The sequence below is a fragment of the Austrofundulus limnaeus genome, unplaced genomic scaffold (genome assembly GCF_001266775.1).
Source record: "Austrofundulus limnaeus strain Quisiro unplaced genomic scaffold, Austrofundulus_limnaeus-1.0 Scaffold78, whole genome shotgun sequence".
In the NCBI taxonomy this organism is placed as follows: domain Eukaryota; kingdom Metazoa; phylum Chordata; class Actinopteri; order Cyprinodontiformes; family Rivulidae; genus Austrofundulus; species Austrofundulus limnaeus.
Window position 1 is genome coordinate 542,421 of NW_013952480.1, and position 12,390 is coordinate 554,810.

Genomic DNA, 12,390 nt, shown 5'->3' on the forward strand with positions numbered 1-12,390 from the left:
TCCTAAACACTCAACCAGTTTGAAACCRAACTTGTTTGATCAAAATTTGGCTGTTGTGTGTTGTCGGCTTCTCTGTATCAGGTGATGTTTTGTAATTTTACACTGGCTGGGTGGCTTGTTCAGAAGTTAGTGATCCTGGAAATGAGAGTTTGTCCGACTTTTTAAYGTTACCGAACCCAAACGATGATCTATTGCCTGGTCTCAAACAGAACGACGTCTGTCCGTGCGCTCGGTTTAATAAACAGAGGGGACGGATTCTTGTGACCTCAAATTTTATGTCTACGGTGACCCTCGAGGGACTCTGTATAAACATGTATTAACTGAGATTGATGTTAGAAAATATGAAGACAAAGAGGAGAAGTTTGAGCATTCCAAGACAAGAATATCTGTCATTGTCACCTTTTTTTTTTCTAAAAAATCTTACAAAGGTGAAACTTTAATTAACTTTACTGTTTATCAAGCATACAATTAAACAGTAAAGTGATGATATTGCAATAAATAAAGTAACTAATACAGTTTTTATAGGATATTTGTTGCTGCTGACTCACTTATCAGCTCAGCGTGCTGCAGAATCCTGAGAGAACTAATTCTCCAAATATGCCATTTCCCCAGCATGGAAACAATTGCAATTTGAGACAGGCGTTCTTGCCCGAGGCCTGCATCAGATGCTTCCACTCAGCAGTAAAGATACACTTTAGATCCATCTCTTCATCTATTCCTGAGGGTAAGTATAATAATTACAACATTGCCATGTTTCACAGGCATGGGCCACAAACCCTTGAGTTTGTTCTGATATCTTTTCTGCTGTTGAAATATAAAGAAATTGAAGTTTTGCTGCAGTCATGGTCACTTGGACATTTTAAATGATCCTAAACAATATTTGTGTCCTACAGATACCTCTTTCTCAGAATGTGATGGACGATTTGGGAGCCGAAGAAAATGATTCCTTTGGCCTCGTATGTTGCCAGCGTAGAGGCATAAAAATGTTTCTCTGAAACATGTGAAGTTGGCGACTTTAACACAACTGACAGATTTGCGTGGCATTGTGACGAGATACAACAGCTCTTTTTAATCCTTGACAAAATCTTTGTTCAATAAAAGCCTTGAGCAGGTTAGAAATTAGGCAGTTAGCATCACAGCTAAGGCTGTTGTCAAACTGTGTGCCACAACAGGTACATTTTAATTGAATGATATGACTCTGTATGATTTAATGTCTTTAACAAAAGTAAATTTGGTACAGAAAACTAGCCAGCAAAGATTTCACTAAATTCATATGCACAACCATCTAAAACCACATTATTATATGTACATGTATCTTTACAGAGTGATTTCAGATCTATTGAAGTATTGTTCTGTGGAAAAAGTTATGAACAGTCRATATCTTACCTGTAATATATTGTTCTTAGATTGATCTCCGTTTGGGGAAATAGAGTTGAAGTCTGACCAAACGGATGAGCTAATGACTAGTCAGAGTGAGTCCAAATCCTATCTCAAACATTTCATGCAAACACTGTTTCATATTTCTACAGCAGTCTTTTTATGTACATATCATTCATTCTACAATAATTTTTAAGCTAAAGCAGCAGCAGCAGCTAGCTGTAACACTTCTAATACAAACTAGAAATATAATGTCCTGATGCATCTCAGTAATCCAGGTAAAAAATCAAAAAGAAAAAAATTGTATAGGTCTTTTGGACGGGTTCTTCTCTAAWGAAAYGTTTCGTCTCTCCTCCAAGAGACTTCTTCAGTCTGAGAGTTTCAGGCAAAATCCAGGCTTTTAAGCACTGCCTCCATGTGACTGATACTCACATCACTTGGCTATCGTTGACACCTAATTAACACTTATTGTTAACAGGAGGTGRAGTGATACTGGCAATAGCAGCACTGTAGGAGGGGGACAACTGAAAACGGAGGCCTCCACCTCTGTTTAATGATGGACGGTCTTTCTTCACAAAAATGGCTTCTTTTACTCCTCTCTCAAACCAACGTTCCTCTCTATCAAGAATGAGAACATCCTCATCTCTGAACGAGTGACCGCTGGCCTGTAAATGAGTGAAAACTGCAGAGTTCTGGCCATTAGATGTAGCTCGTCTGTGTTGGGACATTCTTTTGAACAGTGGCTGCTTTGTTTCCTGGATGTATAACTGGTTGTAGTCCTCCTGGCACTTAACAGCATATACAACATTGCTCTGTTTGTGCCGGGGCACCGTATCTTTGGGGTGAACCAGACTTTGCCATAATGTGTTTTGGGGTTTTTGGGGAAACTCTCAGACTGAAGAAGTCTCTTGGAGGAGAGACGAAACATTTCATTAGAGAAGAACCCATCCAGAAGACCTATACTTTTTTTTCTTTTAGAAATATAATATTTTTGCTGGTATGTCGGTAAAACTGACTGGCTTGTGTTTGCATGTAATGTTTTGAACCTTTTGATGATTAGAGTTGTTTTCAAATGGCAGAAAAGGACTTTGATCTTGTTTTAGATCAAAGATTTTAAATATAATGCAAGACTGCACATCTCATCTTCTGTCTTTGGGGATTAAAGCCAAGAGATCATGTTTTACAGGCAATTCCAGGTTAGATTTTTGGAACTATAGTCACACAGGTGGTAGGGCTGAAAATCCTGTTTCCTTCCCTGCACATAATCATGATRTCACATAACCTTTCTTTTGAGGATAAAATAACATGGTGCAGCTGAATATATATTTATATTTAAATAAATATTTGAACATAAAGAATAGGTGAATCAATAAGATGCAAGTGTAGATTTGTTTTTACCTTTTACTTTACAGAAGACAGTGTCCCATTTCTCACTGTGAAGAGGGCGGGACTTAAAACTTGTACTGGAACAAGCCTATGGAAAATCTGTTCCTGCTTCAGTTTCTGGGATCCCATCGGATGTCTACTTTTTTTTTAACGATCAATGTCTCCAAGCTGAGGTCATTCAAAAGCTATCTAAAACAAGTTAGATAATTACTGCTCCTAACCATTCTGCTGAACCATAAATTCAAAAGATTTGAACAAATCCCTTGAATGGAATGAGAGGAGGGATCAGGATGCACGCCAACTGGTCGAAACACTTCAACAACACATTGTCACAAGTCAACACTCAAAGTCAAACGCCTCTCCTCTCAACATCCATCCAGTCGTTCCCGCCCGTTCTGTCACTTCGTCCTACGGCAGTCAGCTGAGAAGGTGTGCTGTTCAATTATCCCTCTCTCTTTACCGGACGAGCGCAGCGACCTTGGCCACCTCGGCTCTACTTTAAATGAACATTGGAGGGGACTTTTATGTGAACTGTGAAACAGTGCGGCACATGACAGGCAATTACTCTTGGTGATGTCAGCCTGTCAAAGGGGTCACTCTTAGCGCCATTGTTGTTATGGGCTGCTCCTCCTGTTGGCCCGACTTTTGATGGACACTTCTTTAGCGCTTAGGCCAAGTGTTGCTGGCCGCGTCTGGACAGAAACTCGATACGGGCCAGCACTTGTATGAATGAACTCGGCGAACGGGACTGAGCGAGAAGGTAATAATCTAAGTCAGACAACAACTTTAGAAACGACACGGAGTGAGAGGTGAGCTTTAAATGACTCCGAATGACTTGGAGAATTGTGTCTTAGGTTGTAGTGCGAGGGGAAAAAAAGTCATGATTTATTCATGTGTAGCATCTTTCAATTTCTATTTTCATGTATGGGATAATATTCCCCGGTTAGCCACATTCAAGTCCTATGAGACGCTTCAGACAGCATGATGAAATCTAAGGCAGCAGGGGAACACTGGGGCTGGAAAAGCACCGCATCATTTTGAGAAGCAAAGTAAGCCCAGCTGTTTTATTATTACAAACAGAAGCAAGCTTTTTTAAAAGTCTTCAGCATCCCCCTCCCTCCACCCCCTTTTTGAATTTTAGTCAACGTAACTACATCTCATTTCCCTATTGGGCATCAGATTGTTGCTCATTGCTTCCATAAAGAGCAGAGAGAATTTGCAAAATCGAGCGGAGCTCCTCTCCCCTGGGCCCCAATTAAAACTTCCTTTGGCAAAGTGGCAGCTTTTTATCCCTCGCTTTCACAATTCTCTTTATTTTTCCCCCCTCTTCCTTTTTTTCCCCTCCCATAACAAGAAAGAAGCTGTGGAAGTGGGTTTTTAGAAACTGAGAGCCAAGCGAGGCAGGAACGAGAGGATGAGATAGGCGGAAGACGAAAAGAGCACGAAAGCTATTAGTCACGCATTAGTCAGAAATTATGGAATAATTTAAATGTTAAAACTCTATATCTGTTTTATTCAGAGTTAAAACTGTTCTGTTTACTTGAACTTTGGTGTAAGAGTGGACTGCTTGTAAGGTACCAGTATGTAAACCAGTGAAAGGGATTTGAGTTCATGATGCCAAAAATGCAAGCGGCAGTGCCAAGAGTTCCTCTCAACTGAACTACAAGTGTTAAGTGTGCAGTAGCTATTAGACACAATAGAGGCTTCCACCATTCTATACACAGACATTTTTCAACAAGCTTCGTTCAGCTTGTTGCTAAGCCTCACAGGAAGTTCATGCTTAGTTCGTACAAGTTCAAAACAGCATGCTCAAGGAGATTTTTGTTGTAATCCTTAATGTTCTCTTCTGTTTTGATGGAGCGTCYATGCTGTGTAGTGATTAGTTGTGCTCGTGGGGTCTGGAAAAGCATTTCTGGGTGCTTTTGCTTCTTTTAATTTTGATTAAATAAAAACTTGTGTCCTCAGTGCGTAAAGTTTCCATCAAGAAAAGGGCACAAAAGCCACGGTACTGTACGGAGCCCAACTGGTGCCTGTTTTAAAAAAATCTGAGATTTTTTCTTTCTCTATTTTTAAAAATTATGTGCAACACATAAAGAAGCCTCATTACTAAAACTATATATATATATATATTGACTGTGATGTTACCAAAACTATCCATCGGATCTACGATCTACTTTTAAATAATGCCATAGCAGTAGATATAGGCTTTTTTAGAAATGCTCAAAGACTGAAGTGTCACCAAAATAAAAGCAGACATTACTGGTTTCCTGTTGTTCATGAGTTAGATAAACATTTCTTCAAAACTGAAAGGAATTTTTTGCCACAAAAATCTTAAAATTGAGAAAGCGTGATGGGTTGCTGTTTTTTTTAAGGCTTACACTGCAAAAAATGTCCACCTAACCAAGTTTTAAAATCTTATATCCAGCCAAAAAGTCTTTTTGATCTTGTTTTGAGACTGATTTACTAAACAAGAACTGATTGTGTAAGAATAATAATCTTATTTTCAGAATGTGTAAGATTATTTGTCGTTAGTCTGAAAATTTGACTCAAATTAAGTCAAAAATTTCTGCCAATGGAGTAAGAAAATTTTACTTGGTAAAATTCTTGAAATACTTGATTTGACTCAATTTTTACTTATTTGAGAATCTTACCAAGTAAAATTTTCTTACTCCATTTTTGACTTAATTTGAGTCAAATTTTCAGACTAACAAGACAAATAATCTTACAGATACTGAAAACAAGATTATTATTCTTACACAGTCAGTTCTTGTTTAGTAAATCGGTCTCAAAAAAAGATCAAAAAGACTTCTTGGCTGGATATAAGATTTTAAAACGTGGTAAGATGGACAGTTTTTGCAGTGCAGCTACCTAAGATCCAACATGTAACACATCGTCTACATATCAGGGTTGCCCAATCCAAGTCCCAGAGGAAGTTTTAGTTATATTGTTTGTTTTAGATGCTATTTAGCAAGTCTTCAAGTTCTGCAAAAGTCTGTTAATCAATCGTTCATTAAAATCAAGAGATTCAAAGCAGAAAAAAAACATTTCAAGTTTTAGACATTTCCCATTGTCCAATATTTTTTATCCTTGATCTTTTCTTTAACTGAATAAAACTTTTCTTGTTAACAGAAATGTCTAAATTAAAAATATTTCTTTGCTTTGACAAACCTGATTTGAAAGAATGAGTTGATAACGGGCTTCTGCAGAACCTGAAAGCATGCTGAAGAGCAGGGGGAAACACCTATAATGATGGTGGTCCTCAAGGACCAGGATTGCTGGTGTATGATAAACTAACCTCTACTGACAAGAATTCCCATTCATCCATTTCAACCTCTTCCAAGCATGCAAAAGAACCAGAGCCTAAATAAAACAGACTAACGTTTTTTCTATGTCTTTTCTAGACTTTATAATGACTTGGATTTTTGAATAGTGGGTGTTTAGAGCTGTTGTCTTACTTCAAGAATGTTGCAAGCACGCCTCCTGGCCGTTCTGTGTGGAATCTGTTCTCACCGTGCATGTATGGGTTTTCTCCTTGTAGTTTGGTCTTCTCCCAAAAATTCAAAACAAAAATGCTAGTTTAATTATTAATTCTGAATTGTTCCTAGGTGTGTATAGGGTGCAAAGTGTAAAATCAGTCAATCAATCAATCAAGTTTATTAGCACATTTCAGCAACAAGGCAGTCCAAAGTGCTTTACATCATAAAAACACAAAAATTACTGTCATAGAACCAGTGGTGGGCACCAGCCCACTAAAGCGCAAATCAGCTAATTGGGGACCTAAAAATTTCATTTGCACTTTAGCAGTCTTACTAATATTTATAATTCATAAACGGACTTGCACTTTCTAAAATTAAAATGCAGTACCGCTAATAACTAATTATCTACCAGTCATCATTATCTTGAACAGTGGAAGGTATGGTTGTCAATGAATCACAACACGTGATCTGTTAAACAGCACCCCTCCCAGACAAACACACTTATTGGAAATGTATACATCCAATACTTTGTGTCTGCTTACGTAGCAGGAAGGCAATGTTTACAACTCCCTATCCCAGCAAAAACAACAAATGTTTGTAATCCATATTAAAATTTTGTATGTATTGATTTATTTTACTTTACAATCGGAGCTCCTTTTAAAAAAATAAATAAAGTTTAAACGCTGGAGCTCAATACTTGACGGAATTAGTCGAAGCAATCAGCCAAGACACAGAAATGATTTAAAGATGTCATGCTGATGAAGACAGACATCTAGTGGTCAACTGGAGCAACTACATGAAAAACTTTAAAATCCAAGCTCTTATTTTGAAGGGAAGATAGTTTCCTGAACTCCGTGCTTTCGTTTTCCGTCACAAATCAAATCTGTCATGTACCCAGAATGCATCGCTTCAGTTTTCCAATAAACAGCTTTAAAATTACTTTATTGATGCTTCTTTAATGAAAAATATACAACAAACAAAAGAAAAAGACAAAGAAGCAGCTGAACTAGCAATCCTCAACAACTTTTTAATTTTTACACCAGGAGCTGAAGGTCTGTTTCAGGAAATCACATCCCCAGCAACGGCAGTTGTAGGAAGGAGTAAGCTGTAAAAGAGATCATACACTGCTAGTTGGCAGTGTTGTACATACAGTATATTGTACATTATTTATTGCCAGCTAGTGAGTGTCAAATTGAACATGTGCTTTAAAATTACTTTCCGCTAGTTTTTCTATGGCATAAGTGATTTTGGAATTGTGTATCTAAACATTTTCATAAGTGCTTCAGAAATTGCAGAGCTAATTATTGGACTAGCGCTGCCCACCACTGCATAGAATACACAGTTTACAACTGAAGCATTACAGTTTGTCAAGTGCTATTGTTACACATCAAAATGTTGATTAATGTTTCATTTATTATGTTTCATAAGCAACTCTGAATAGGTGGGTTTAGTCTGTTCTCTGAGCTACAGGGAGGCAGTGTCAGGGCTTCAGAACTGTGCTGATGTGCTCTATGTTCCTGATTTTAGTCAAAACGTGAGCAGCAGTGTTCTGGATCAGCTGCAGCTGTCTGGTGGATGTTTAAGGCAGACCTGTGAAGACACTGTTGCAGCAATCAATGTAACTAAAGATAAACACGTGAAAATAAAATGTTACTGTAAATCTAAATGTAAAAAGTAAATGTTGAAGTTTAAATTTAAGTATTTCAGAATGGACCACAGCCTTTGCTTTGGTGTGCTGCTTTTGTTATGACATCATTGTCCTGTGACAAAAGCATCTGCTTCCGCTGCTAGCTCTGCTAATGCTGCTAATGCTTCCCTAAAAGATATCAAACTTGCAGTTGCGGCCGGTGTCCGAGCTGCATTTTAGACTGCCAGATCAAAGGTACCATCTATATTGTTTTCAGTGAAAACATTGTGAATTAAAACTTTTGTCATCTTCAGCAGTGTTAGCTTTTGCTTTTGTCGCAGGATGATGACATCACAACAAAAGCTGCACACCATAACAAAGGCTGTGTTCCATTCTGAAATACTTCAATGTAAGCTTTAGCTGCAACGTTTAAGATTTAACATTTACATTTAGATTTAGGATTTAATATTTACATATAAGATTTGACATTTTAAACATTTAGTAAAAATGAGCTAAACGCAAGTGAGCTGAATAATAAAATGTTAGCGAAAACCTTTTTAACATGGATTTTACTCTGAAAGTAAGCTGAATAATGAAAATGTGTTAGTGATATTGTTATTTTATTTTAAATTTGTTGCCTCAGGTGTGAGTGAGCGTGTATATGATTGTTTGTCTCATTTGTCTACCTGTGATTAGGCACCAGCTGCTGCCATCGACCTGGAAAGGAGAAGCTGGTAAAAGAAAATTGGATGGATAGATGACTCACTCACACCCATAGTAAACACTGATATAAAACATGTTTAAAGTCAGGAATTTAACATTTTATTTGTATCTATAAAATGCTACATAACTTCGAATTTTTTTATTTTTTATTTTTATTTTTTTKGGGGGGGGGTTCTTTTTACTTTATTAAAGTGAAGAGGTTTTAGAGTCCATCCATCCATCCATTATACCTTCTTCCTTTCAGGGTCACAGGGGTCACTGGTGCCCATATCCAGTAGTCACTGTGCAAGGGGTGGGGTACACCCTGGACAGGTCGCAAGTCCATCACAGGGCCACACAAGACAAACAATCACTAACTTACACACTTAGGGAAAATTTAGTTACCAATTGACCTAACATTATCAAAAAGAACTAACTTGTGTAAGAACTTCAGGAAGACAATTTTCTGCATTTTTTTTAACTGAACAGTTGTTTTGAATAAAATGTTGGTCTTTGCTGTAACATAAGTTTGTTTTTTACAAATTAATTTCAGGAATAAAACAAACAAAAAACACAATCATCTAAATTGGAGCAATTCTGGTGTCTAGCCAATAATTTTCCTCTAAAAACTGTCTAAACAGGAAAATCAATCAACACAAAACCAGTAAATAGCATTGTGCATTTTTTTTCTTCTTCTTCTTAACATCAGTGTATCATTCACTGCAGCATTCCACAGCGTGCAAACAGTCTATCACTTCCAGGCTGACATATTTACGACGCTGATCCGGAGCTTTTTCACTGCCGTACAGATAAGAGAGCCACCATTGCACATAAATGAAATCAGGCACTGTATCTCACACTGGTACATGACACATAATGAAATATAGAAGAAAGCACACAAACTGAGTGGCTGTGTTGCCACTGAAGCTTGTGAATATGTGATGAAGATGACATGAAAGCTCAGATCAGATAGAAATAAATGGATCCCAGACAGAATTTAGAGTCTTTCTGGTATAAGGATGAGAGGGGGGAGATTGTCTCAGATATTTATTTATTGACTGTATCGCTTGTGTGAGCCATGATGAGCTTGCTGCAAGTATCTGACTTTTTTTAATATATTGAGAAAACAAACATGGCGCCCATTCTATAAATCTGTAATGTTGTAAGTTTTGCATGACAATTTCTTTAACAGAAATATTGCAATATTCCTAACAGAAAGTGCTGAATCCACTAATTGCACTCTCATAAACAACTAAGACATTTTTTTTAAACTTAAAGTTGTTTTTAAACAGCAAATTTCCATTTTGGTTTTGGTCCTGCTCTGATCAGCCAGTAGTTCATCTCTGAAATTAAACCTGATTCCCACAGACTGAGGTTGTTCAAAAACCTTTCAACAATAAGAAAGATATTATTATGCATACCCTTTCCGAAGGGCTTGAACTAGCACTTTAAGACAAAAATCTGTTACTTTAACCTAATTATGCTATAATATTATGTGAAAATAATTCTCAAGCTAGTCTAAATGTAAAATTTTGGCCTTTATTTACATCTGTTTTATTCATGTATCTGCCATCCGATGCACTTTTGTACTCTGCCAGTCAATGACTAGACTATCAGGTTCAAACGCTTCCTAAGATTACATTTGAATAAAACAGTCTGAATAAATAGGATTATTTTCACTATCTTTAATAACAAGTCAAAGAGTTRCATGTAAAAACGAAGACAGAGTTTGCGTTTCTGCTTGACAGAATGTGCCGGTGCACGCTTGTCAAATTGTAACAAAACTATTTGTTTCCAGGATGTTTTGTTCCTAACAAGTGTTTGTCTGTAGTCAGACTGAGGCAAGAGCCTTGAATAGACAACAGTCTGGGGAAAGAGTCTGATTAGCTACAAGAGGCCAAGTCCTGAAGAGACCTTTCCCAAGACCTTCGCCTTTATTCCTCCTCCTGCTACTGAAAGCAGCAGAGCGAGTCTTGTGAGRCTCCAAATGTAGCAACACTTGTGAGGCCGTGGAGCTTTGCTTAGGAAAAACACAGGGATACAGATTACTTGAATGTATGCTTTAAGACAGTCAGACCACAGTTTTGTCAAGAAATACATATAGACCTGTCGTGGAAATGATTTACCAMGAATGCAGAAACACGTTGGAATAATGCACAGAAAGACTGCGTGTATGGTCGTCAATTATGATTTAATTCTGAGCGACAAACAAACAGAACTCAATCAGGAAATCTGTCGGCTTRTGGCTCCCTTTGTCAGCAGAAACAGCCAGTAATATAACATTATGTTAACACCATGTGACAGTTTACAACCAATCACAGATCGACGAATGTACTGCCCAGCCAATCACAGAGCTTTCARCTCAAAGAGTTTCTTATCAAACAAGAGAGGTCAATCCCTCGCTGGAGTCCTGTTGTCTGGGCCAAAACARGTTGGCAGCCGAAAACTKGTTATAAGAAGATATGGTAACCGGACAGTGTCAAGGTAGAACAGMTATACATAATTAATCCATAACAGACCAAAAATCTTTTGTTGCAATAACATAAAATTATGTGAATGAATGTGAAAAATAGTGTAAGTTTGGAAAAGGGTTGATGTTACAAACGTATCTGTGACTCAATGAAAAAATTCACCCTCTAATTGTTGACAGGCAATATGTACATTTTATTATTTTTATCAAACAAGAAGTTAAAAGGAACAATGCTAYTTGAGACCATATTCATCTATTATGCACAATCCAAACATGTAAAAACCAAACAATCAGCACAAACACCTAAAATCAATTGTCAAGCATGGTGGGGGAGGGTTGGTGATTTGAGTATGTTTTCCTACCACAAGACCTGAGCACATTAGGGTCAGTAAAACTCTATTTTAACTCTTTTTATACTAAAATATTATTGTCCTAAAGCCCATATAGCTATGCACTTCAATCAGTTATTTTTGCAGCCATTTTTCCTCTTTTTATTTGAAAGACCCTATACACCAATTCAAAACATTTTTTAACCAAATCACCCATTTAGGATTTGGAGGTCATCAAGTTTGAAAATTAGGAAGCAAAATTTCTCAGATTTTCAAACCAAAGCAGAAACCAAACTAGATTAAAAAAATTTTAAAAAAATCTTTATCATATGGATTGGCAGTAGCTGACATACTGCCCAGGTAGGAATACAGTTATCAATGTGCCTACCAAACCAAATTCAATGCAACATCTTTGTTACGACTTGATGAGAGCTGATCAAAAACAAAATCCTGTGAAGTTTAATGAACTGAATCAACTCTGTAAAAAAAAAAAGTCGGACAAAACTTATACGTCCCAGCTGTTGGGTTTTGTGCTTTCTGTTTATTTTTCTTCCCTTCTGCACCCGTGTTCCTCAGCTCCTTCCACTCCTGCTTGTGTCCTCACAGGTGATAGGTCCTCTATATATTGTGTCTTTCTGTTAGTTGGGAGTTCTTGACTGTGTTGACTCCTCATGTCCCGGTGTCCTCCTTGTGCTTGCTTCCTGAATGATGTAAGTATTTTTTTAAATAAATGGCTGTGTTTCAATTCAGGGGTTGCATACCACGTAGTGCACATTTKTAGGCCGCTTGCATCATTGCATTGCGCAAGTTGTTTTAAATCATGAGCATCCACTCTTGCAGCCGGCAATATCCCAGAATTCATTGCGTCGTCAGCAAACTTATCAAAACTATGAAGATGTTTATTTCTTTTTAAAAGCAGAGTTTGGAAATCTATCACAAATCAAAGAATTTGTTTTTAAGTGTGTGTTTAGCAACTTAGCTCATGAAAATTATGTTGGAGCTAAACCCAAATTATAATTATTT